Source organism: Coenobita brevimanus, chromosome 50, assembly GCF_032717465.1.
Source record: "Coenobita brevimanus isolate Jiangsu-jjx chromosome 50, ASM3271746v2, whole genome shotgun sequence".
Taxonomy (NCBI): domain Eukaryota; kingdom Metazoa; phylum Arthropoda; class Malacostraca; order Decapoda; family Coenobitidae; genus Coenobita; species Coenobita brevimanus.
Genome location: NC_137003.1, coordinates 34668748 through 34680366, shown reverse-complemented (window position 1 = coordinate 34680366; position 11619 = coordinate 34668748).

The window sequence follows — 11619 nt, the reverse complement described above, 5'->3', positions numbered from 1 at the left end:
TTTATTGCTTTTAATTGATCCTCTAGATATTTCTACAAGAACAAACACAGGGAAACTGCGCCTCCCCACTCTAGAGCAGGAGACTATATTAAATGCGAGTGGGAAAAATGAGCAATACCACAATATGAGCTAGAAACTTTCAGCACTCACAACTGGTATGATAAAGTTTTTGACAAGAACCTCTTCCACCTTGAGAAATGGTGCTTCCTGTCCGCTCGCTGTGAGATGTGAAGTGGAAGAAATGCAATTCGATTGCAAGTAATAAGTGTGATCCAAGGTTCAGTTGTGTAAGAAATCCTGGAAGACGCTTGAGATCAGGTCGTTGAGAGTTTTCGTGACTGTTCCATAAGTCACCAGTAACTAAGCATCTTATGTACTTACACATCCATAGCCTTGCCTATGACGAAATAAATGTTGATTTGAAAGTGCTGCTGTGAAGACAGTTTTAATTCCTTAATCCTGTGTAAATCATTTTCACTTTAGTTCTGCTGCTTGAAGAGAATGTTTTTCTTCTTCAGATAATGTTGTTGTTGAGTAACCTGGTCTCCCTGGCCAGACAACCCATTAACTGTAAGCAAGTTACCTCCCCTACAGGGCCGTCCCTACAGACGGCACCTTGCTGTGATGAGGTGCCGTCTGCAAGGAAGATAATTTTTTTTCCTGGTATACTTAGTCATCTAGTCATGTTGGCAACGTCGGACCGAGTGCCTTAAGAAAAAACTCGGCTTCCTCACCCCCCCTACCCGAGCAAATAAGATATGATGCTAAGTTGGTAGGGCCTAAGTTGGTTTGGTATAGGTTGGTTTTATGCCAAAACACGGCTTTTCTAACGATTTAATGGTTTGATTAGCTGAACTTTCTCATCTCTTCCCGAGTAAGGGCGCGACGTGGCGAGTCACTTCTGGCTGAACTCACTCCGACGATGCCAATATGACTGAATGACTAAGTGTACCAGAAGAAAAAAAATCCACTGCCAGGAAGCAAGGGCAAGAAAAAGTGTGGTTTGGTTACTGGGTCGACGCCACAGTTGCGTCTCACAACCTAGTTAACAAGTGCATCATAGCAGGCTCCACATCACCATGTTATTTGGTTATATGGTTACCAACCAACGTTTTAAATGGAACCATTATGATTGTCACTTCGTGTTAAACTACCTGGTGTGGAAAGAAGAGTAATTAAAAGAAGCAGGAAATATTGGGGAGACAAGAAGAGAGGAGGGCAGATACAGAAAAAAAAATTGAAAAAATTAGGAAAAAGTAGGCAGCACTCCATCAAGTGAGTGGTTGGTGGGCACCACCACCTACTACCACTTTTTATAGTTAAAGGATACAGAAGTCTTCTTTCAGTAAAAAGGTCACTGAAGACAATAAGAATATCCTGCAACCACAAAATCTCCTCAAAAATTAAATTCTTCCGAACTGAATAAGAATAAAATGACATCTACAATGGGGTCTCCCAATATGCGTGATCTCAATATGCGAAACAAATATTATGTGAGCTCGACTCAGGAAAAAAAAAAGAAAGAAAAAAAATCGATATGCAAAATGTGATTCTAAAATGCGAATCCGTCACCTGAAGGCAAGGACAAAACGGTGGTCCTGCCCAAAATGGCAGTGTACGAAGTCACCACCGGACGGCTGATCGGTTTCCCGCCCTTTCCCTCTCTCATGGCATTTCTCACGTCTCAGGGCTCACAGACTGTCTGCCCGCGCTGAGCTCGCATATTGTGGTGTTTTTAAACTTTTTTACAAGTCCCGCTCTTGCTCACTAGTTATAAAATGGCCTCTCCGCTTCATTCCAATAATAGGAGGCTATAGGGGTGAATAAGCAAGGCAAAAGGAACTCGAACATTGGACGTGAAATTGGCTCAGGTGAATCGACAGTGAGGAACATTCTTAAGAACAAGGATCAGATTTAACGAACCGTCAAGACTTACGGAGGCCAGCAAGTGGACGGACACGGTAAAGTTGCTAATCCAGCAGTTATGCAAATTGAGCACTGCCTTCCACACTACATTCACAGTTTCATTGTCTTTCTTCGAGAAAAGCTTTTCTTACACTGATGGTAAATAACGGGAAAGTACTGCAAATAACAAAGATAAATAACGTGTCGACCATATACATTTACTTCATTAATTCAATGGTTTCTAATATGCGAAATTTCCAATATGCGGCGCATTTTGTCGCCCATATTCTTGCATAATGGGAGGCTACACTGCACTTCTAAATCATACAGTTCTAACAGTTTATTTATTTTTTTATTTCAAAACAATCAGGAATTAAGGTCAAAGATGTCTATATCCAACCCCAGCTGTTTCGAAATAATCACCCAGGATCAGTAATAAATTCGTGTACATACAACATAAAAATGTATGGAAAAGATGTTACCGAAGAGTAGTTGTTTGTGAATGATGTTTCTAAAGTGTGGCTTGCATTGATATGTATACAGTACATATATACTGTGTATATATATATATATATATATATATATATATATATATATATATATATATATATATATATATATATATTATAAACAGATAGATAGATATATAGATAGATATAGATATACACACAGATATACAGATAGATAGATCGATAGATAGGATAGATAGATAGAGATAGATAGATAGAGAGATATATACTAGATATACACACACATATATATATATATATATATATATATATATATATATATATATATATATATATATATATATATATATATACTTCCAATGGTCACTGCTCCTCTCAACTGTCTGCATGCATTCCTCCACTTCTACGACGGGCGCGTAGCACCCGTCTAGCAGCAAACTCCCACCCCTTTTCTGTCCAACTCTCTAATGCAAGAGTTAACCGTTAGTCCCAGTCCTTCATTTATGCAACAGGTCAACTCTGGAACTGTCTCCCTTTGTCTGTATTTCCTGCTTCCTATGATATCCAGTCTTTCAAACGCAGTGTGTCAAGGCATCTCGAAATGAATGGATCTTGAATTTGGCTCTCTCTTGTATTTTGTTTTTCTCTTGGAAGGAACAGTTTTGCGGGCTCGTTGCCTTTGTTTCCTTCTTCCCCACGTAATATGTGTCAAGGCATCTCGAAATGAATGGATCTTGAATTTGGCTCTCTCTTGTATTTTGTTTTTCTCTTGGAAGGAACAGTTTTGCGGGCTCGTTGCCTTTGTTTCCTTCTTCACCACGTAATATATATATATATATATATATATATATATATATATATATATATATATATATATATATATATATATATAAAACTGAAGACCAGGACAAGGAGACGATGAACTGGGGCCATGTTCACAATTTATTTCAGTGACGTTTCGAGGAAATCCAACCTCATCATCAGACAAACTAAAATACATAAAATGAATTACAAAATGAAGTATGACCAAAACCTCATTCACAATTAATAAAAACCAATGAAATATATACAAATTAAATTAAAAAATGTAGTTAAAAAAAAATAACAAAATTACGAAAAATCTAACCTAAACACGTCCACACCGTGGCAACTACACAAAGCAACTAATCAGTAGAGGAAAATCTGTGGAAAAGTAACTTGGTTGAGCTGTATGAGACTGCTGAATCGAATCCGTGAATCAGTGGGTAAATAATTTAATGGAAGACTCATAGGTATTCAGTGAAGGCTTTAAGTCATGAATAAACAATGATTCCGCTATTCTAAGACTAGTTTTATCATTATTTGTCATTAAAATCTCAAAATCATCCAGATCAAATGTATGACCCGAAACAAATGAATGTTCCCTAATTTCCGAGAAGGGAGGGTTTGAGAGTGGTAAAGTGGTTCTATATGACAGGCCTTTGTGTTCGAACATCCTAATTTTCAGGTTTCGAATAGAACTCCCAATATATCCTGCATTACAGTAGGAACAATTAAACTTGTACACAGTATTAGAGCATAAAGCTTTGGGAATTCTATCCTTATACCTAAAAAAGGATCCAATAGTATATGAATTTTTAAAGATGAACCTAAATGAGACCTGTGGATAAACTGTATTAAGCAGTTTATTTAATTCCTTTCTGATGTGAAAACTGCTGTGCCCATAATAAGGGAAGCTAATATAAAGTACTTGTTTGGGAACTAAAGACACAGGCTTTGTGCAACTAAATAATTTATCCAGGAACTTGTGCAAGGTACTTTCAAAAAGATGCAAAGGATATCCATTATTCAAGAAATATGTTCTAAGCCTAGTAATTTCCAAATGGAACAAGTTCCAATCCGATGAAAGGTTATAACACCTGAATAACAAAGTCTTAATGGAGTTGAATTTAAAGACCCTGGGTACAAAAGACAAAAAATTAAGACCAAGTCCTGTAAAGGTACTCTTCCTATAAACAGAGGTACTGAAACTGGAGTCATTTCTATGAACTAAAACATCAAGGAAAGGAAGCCTTCTATTTTCCTCTGTTTCTACAGTGAATTCAATATTAGGGTGCTTATGATTAATGTAATTCAAAATTATGATTAATGTAATTGTAAGGAATATGAAGTTTTTCCCAAATTCTTACAGTTTAAGACAAGCTTAAATCATTTTCATGGCAGTCGTTTGCATAGATCCATCCTCTTTAAGTTGCTGGCTTTTGAAATTAGGAATAAAACTCAACATGCAAGTAGTCTGAAAAAGGATTATTTTCATTGTTTGACGGAATTCAGAACTAAAGTATCTTGGCTAGATTTTAAAGTACTCATTGCAAAAATTAATTGCAACACTAACAACAGACTTAAGATGACAAAATTAACACACAGTAAAAAACTTCACAGTTTAGGAGTCCCTAAATGTTCTTCTCTAAATGCTAATGATGTTATTACGAATTTGTCCAGTAGAAAGCTTAGCAAACTTGAAGAGGATGCGTTGATGTTTGGTTTGGATTTTGGTTTTGCAGTTGCTAAACCCAAATTTGTTAATCATTTTATGGCTTTTGAGAAACTTATTAATACTATATCCAAGTTGCCTCTATACAGTCCCTCAAATAAACTAGTTAATTTTAAAGTAATTGCTGATAAGGTATGCAAAATTGCTCATGATTCATTTAAGAATGTCAATAATTTTTCAATGTCTCTATGCAATAGGCAAAAATTCAATGTATTAAAAACTCTGAAACAGGACAGTAGCATCATTATTACTAAACCTGATAAGGGAAGAGGGGTAGTAATCTTGGATAAGAGTACATACGTTGAAAAGGTTCACAGTATTTTATCTGATACTTCTAAATTTCTTAAGTTAGATATTGATCCATTTCCATACATTCTGAAATTGGAAGACAAACTTAACAGACTCTTAAGGACCTTAAAAGATAAGGCTATAACTTCAGATACATATGACTACTTGTTTGCATCAGGATCAGTGCCTGGTATTTTGTATGGACTACCTAAAATACATAAACCTTCTTGTCCTATCAGACCGATTCTTTCAGCTATTGGTGCATTTAATTACAACCTTGCAAAATTCTTTGTACCTATACTTAGCCGTCTCACTAGTAATGAATATACAGTTCGCAATTCGACAGCCTTTGCACAAGAACTTGGGAAGTTATGCTACTCCCATCCGGTTTATATGGCCAGTTTTGATATAAAAAGTTTGTTTACCAATATTCCCCTTGATGAGACAATACAGATATGTACAGATAACTCTTTTGTAAGCCTTGATGAGTTTCTAAATTTTACCAAGAAACAGTTTAAAGCTCTTCTCGAATTTGCAGTCAAAGATTTCATTTTTTTGTTTAACAATAACTATTATAAACAAGTTGATGGGGTTGCAATGGGTTCTCCTTTGGGTCCTACCTTGGCTAATGTATTTCTTTGTCACCATGAGGTGTCATGGCTTAAAGATTGCCCTGTTCATTTTAAACCGTTGCTGTACCGTAGATATGTTGACGACTGTTTTTTGTTATTTAGGCAGTCTGATCATGTAAATGATTTTTTGAATTACATTAATCATAAGCACCCTAATATTGAATTCACTGTAGAAACAGAGGAAAATAGAAGGCTTCCTTTCCTTGATGTTTTAGTTCATAGAAATGACTCCAGTTTCAGTACCTCTGTTTATAGGAAGAGTACCTTTACAGGACTTGGTCTTAATTTTTTGTCTTTTGTACCCAGGGTCTTTAAATTCAACTCCATTAAGACTTTGTTATTCAGGTGTTATAACCTTTCATCGGATTGGAACTTGTTCCATTTGGAAATTACTAGGCTTAGAACATATTTCTTGAATAATGGATATCCTTTGCATCTTTTTGAAAGTACCTTGCACAAGTTCCTGGATAAATTATTTAGTTGCACAAAGCCTGTGTCTTTAGTTCCCAAACAAGTACTTTATATTAGCTTCCCTTATTATGGGCACAGCAGTTTTCACATCAGAAAGGAATTAAATAAACTGCTTAATACAGTTTATCCACAGGTCTCATTTAGGTTCATCTTTAAAAATTCATATACTATTGGATCCTTTTTAGGTATAAGGATAGAATCCCCAAAGCTTTATGCTCCAATACTGTGTACAAGTTTAATTGTTCCTACTGTAATGCAGGATATATTGGGAGTTCTATTCGAAACCTGAAAATTAGGATGTTCGAACACAAAGGCCTGTCATATAGAACCACTTTACCACTCTCAAACCCTCCCTTCTCGGAAATTAGGGAACATTCATTTGTTTCGGGTCATACATTTGATCTGGATGATTTTGAGATTTTAATGACAAATAATGATAAAACTAGTCTTAGAATAGCGGAATCATTGTTTATTCATGACTTAAAGCCTTCACTGAATACCTATGAGTCTTCCATTAAATTATTTACCCACTGATTCACGGATTCGATTCAGCAGTCTCATACAGCTCAACCAAGTTACTTTTCCACAGATTTTCCTCTACTGATTAGTTGCTTTGTGTAGTTGCCACGGTGTGGACGTGTTTAGGTTAGATTTTTCGTAATTTTGTGATTTTTTTTTTAACTACATTTTTAAATTTAATTTGTATATATTTTATTGGTTTTTATTAATTGTGAATGAGGTTTTGGTCATACTTCATTTTGTAATTCATTTTACGTATTTTAGTTTGTCTGATGATGAGGTTGGATTTCCTCGAAACGTCACTGAAATAAATTGTGAACATGGCCTCAGTTCATCGTCTCCTTGTCCTGGTCTTCAGTTTTATATATGCCATCAGGTTCCCTACTTGAGCGTTAGTTGTTAACATTCTATATATATATATATATATATATATATATATATATATATATATATATATATATATATATATATATATATATATATATATATCCATCATCCAATCTTACGTTGCCCCACGAGAAGCGTAGGAGCCCTTGGCTAGGCAAGTTGGTCCTGACATTTAAGATGAGAGTGAAATATATATATATATATATATATATATATATATATATATATATATATATATATATATATATATATATATATATATATATATATATATATATATATATATAGCCGTATGAGTGTCCTGAGACCTGGTCTATCCCGACCGAAGTGGGACGATACAACCAATGATTAGGTCTCTGCAAGTGGCTCAGGCTGTCCAAGGCCTGGAGAGACTTCTTTGTGAAGAGTTATGTAGGGTGAGAGGTACTTATAAGTGTGAATTCTTGTGTTGGAATGGCTTTGGATCGTGTGTGTGGTCTGGCAGACCAAGGCAAGTTGGTCACTGACATTTAAGATGAGAGTGAAATATATATATATATATATATATATATATATATATATATATATATATCTCTCATCTCATATATATATATATATATATATATATATATATATATATATATAATATATATATATATATATATAATATATATATATATATATATATATATATATATATATATAATATATATATATATATATATATATATATATATATATATATATATATATATATATATATATATATATATATATTGTTACGGATCAGAGAAAGATAACGTACACTTTAAGTGAGAATGCTAAAAATCACTACTGTCCCGCAAAGTTCCAGGTTCAAAACAAAAGAGTTAGGTAAAATTACATGTTAAAGTTTAATACACAAACTAACAACAAAACATTCAGGACTCATAAGGATAATGTAATGGCAAATAAACAGGTTAAATATATGGTTAACTGCAATAGCCTCTATTAACACGAAATTAGCAAGAGTAAATTTATCTAAGTCAGCCCTGATGAAATGAGATACCAGATAATACTCAGTGAATGCCAGATAAATTATTACAGATACAACCTATTATCAAAAATGACTGACAAAGAACCCTACATAAATTACAAACTTCACTAGGCCTACAAATTAAACTTATGCTATACAGTACAAGAAAAAAATACAACAGTTATACTCAAATTACACACAGCTGCTAGATGTTTGGAGATTTCTTGAGCACTCACAATAATAATATCTGTACAGGGGAGGACAGAGATGTGAACAAAATGAGGAGCAGATCTAAGTGGCAATGATGCAGAGACTGAGCTCATTATATAGGGGCCAGCAGAGCTTGATACAACTTGTAATAAGGACGCGCAAATGAAGCGATGGGGACAAACAGTTGACAATCCCGCACTGAATAACATAAAGAACGACTTACTCTACTATAACGGTAGAAGGGGGAACTGAGGCAGAACACGCTCGTGATCAAACATGCAGCATACTGTGCGTTAAAATTACACAAAGGATGATGAAATCATAGGCTATGTAACACCTCCCCACAAAGAAAAAAAGAAATTTACAAAGGAAATTTCTTATTACTCTAAAACAATCTGTCTAAAGTCTAGATAAGCAATCTGCAATAACATTTTCTTTCCCCTTGACATGTTGTATGTCTAATGAATACTCCTGAAGAAGTAGACTCCATCTTGTCAATCTCTGATTTTTATCTTTAAACTTACTAAGGAATTTCAGTGGGTTGTGATCGGTATAAATGACCATGGGGTCAAAACCAGAACACAAATAAAATGAAAACTGCTGTAAACCCAAAATCAAGGCCAAAAGTTCTTTCTCAATAGTGGAGTAGTTCTTTTGAGGTGGAGTGAACTTCTTACTGTAATAAGATACAGGGTGTTCAATACCCTGATCATCCTCTTGCAGCAAAACAGCCCCAGCTCCTGTATCACTTGCATCAACAGCCATCTTAAAAGGCTTAGCAAAATTTGGAGTAGCGAGCACTGGCTGACTTAATAGAATAGCTTTAAGTTTGTTGAAAGAGGATTCACAGTTATCGGTCCAGACAAATTTAACTCCCTTTTTCAGTAGGTCTGTAAGTGGTGATACAAGAATAGAAAAGTTAAGAACAAATCTCCTGTAATAACCTACCATTCCCAAAAATCTTTGTAGCTCTTTCCTACTTTTAGGACTGGGAAGATCACTTATAACCTGAACCTTAGCTCCTGGTGGTGCAACATGTCCATCACCAATTACATAACCAAGGTACTGAACTTTAGCTTGACCAAACTCACACTTTGATAAATTAGCTACAAGATTAGCCTGAACCAAACGCTCAAGAAATTTACTGACATGGCATAGGTGATCTTTCCAGTTGTCACTGAAGATTAATACATCATCAATATAAACAACACACCCTGCCAAACCCTCTGTTACAACATTCATGAGCTTCTGAAATGTGGCTGGTGCATTCTTCATACCATACGGCATTACAGAACATGCAAAAGCCTTTCCTAGTGTTACAAAACATGAGATCTCCCTACCACGTTCAGTCATAGGTACTTGCCAGTATCCCTTTAACAAATCAAACTTACTTATGTACCTAGCCTTTCCGATCTTGTCTATGCAATCTTCTACACGAGGGAGAGGGTAAGTGTCTGTTTTAGTTATCTGATTAACAAGTCTGTAGTCGATGCAAAGCCGCTGTGACCCACCTGGCTTAGGGACTAGAGTGACAGGAGAACTCCATTCGCTCTGACAGGGCTCAATCATCATGTGGTCCAACAGGTAGCCAAGCTCCTTCTCGATGAGAGGAACGTTCACTGGGTTCACACGGTAAGGAGGCAATTTAATTGGCTTTGCGTCTCCAACATCGACATCATGCATCAACACAGTGGTTCTTCCTGGAGTGGCATGGAACACTTCCGGGTACTCCTGCAGTAATGCCGAAAACTCCTGCCTTTCCTCAGGAGGTAGATGAGAAAGCTTAGTCTGGAGATCATTCATGATATCAGGATTCTTCCCCAAACTATCACTCAGGCTCATACTGCATGGGAGAGCTTCACTTGCAGACTCGGGTGGAACAGCTACAGTGCAGACTGGATTATTTTCGTCCCGCCTGTGATATAACTTTAGCATGTTGATGTGACGTAGTTGCTTGCTCTTTCTACGATCTGGTGTGGCGATGACATAGTTGACATCACTGAGTTTCTTCTCCACGAAATAAGGGCCACTAAACTTGGCTTGAAGAGGTTGCCCATGAACTGGTAGCAGAATCAAAACCTGATCTCCTGGCTGAAAGTGGCGTAACCTGGACTTCTTATCATACCAAGTCTTCATCTTCTCCTGAGCAGCTCCTAAATTCTCTCTCGCCAGCTGTAAAGCAGTGGACAGCCGTTCTTTGAACTTCATCACATACTCCAGCAGGTTGACGTCATCTTCCTCCGACAGCCAGCATTCCTTGAGTAACTTAAGGGGTCCTCTTACTTTATAACAGTAGTTCAAAAGGTGAGAAGCCCAGTGATTCATTTGGAGATTCTCTTGCAGCAAACACAAAGAATGGAAGACCTTTATCCCAGTCTTTCTGATGTTCCAAACAGTATTTCTTGAGCATCGATTTGAGTGTTTGATGATATCTCTCCAACGCTCCTTGGGTCTGGGGATGGTAAGCTGAAGACGTGATCTGGGTGATGCCCAACTCTTTCAGAGACTGCTTGAAAACGTTTGACATGAAATTACTTCCCCGGTCTGACTGTACCTCCTTGGGCAGACCAAACTTTGTGAAGAACCCTAGCATTTCCTTAACCACGTTCTTTGCTGAGATGTTTCTAAGTGGAATGGCTTCAGGATAACGAGTAGCCATATCAATCATAGTCCCAACACATAAGAAAATCCTGAAGAAGTCTTAGGAAGAAGGCCCACAATATCCACCAACACACTGGTGAAAGGCGCCTCAAAAGGAGGAATGGGAACTAGAGGTGCAACCTTTTCGGTCTGATTACACTTCCCCACAACTTGACAGGTGTGACATGACTTACAATACCAGGAAACATCCCTGAAGATACATTTACAGTAGAAGTGTTTCAAAATGCGTGCCACAGTCTTCCTCATTCCAAGGTGTCCTGCCAAACTGGAATCATGAGCCACTCTAATGATATCCTGCCTGACTTGAGGGATGACAACATGATGTACAACCTCCTATTCACAGTCGGCTGATGCTGTTTTCCTCATAAGTACTCCTGACTTTAGATAATAATAACTAGAAGCACCGGCTGACTCTTCTTCACTGTAAGCAGAGTTAGCTAGACCTTTCAACTCAGGGTCAGCAACCTGCAACTCCAACCAACTCTTGACGAGACAAATTATCAACACTACGGGGTACTGCCTCATCTGGTGAGTGGTCCAAATTAGCAA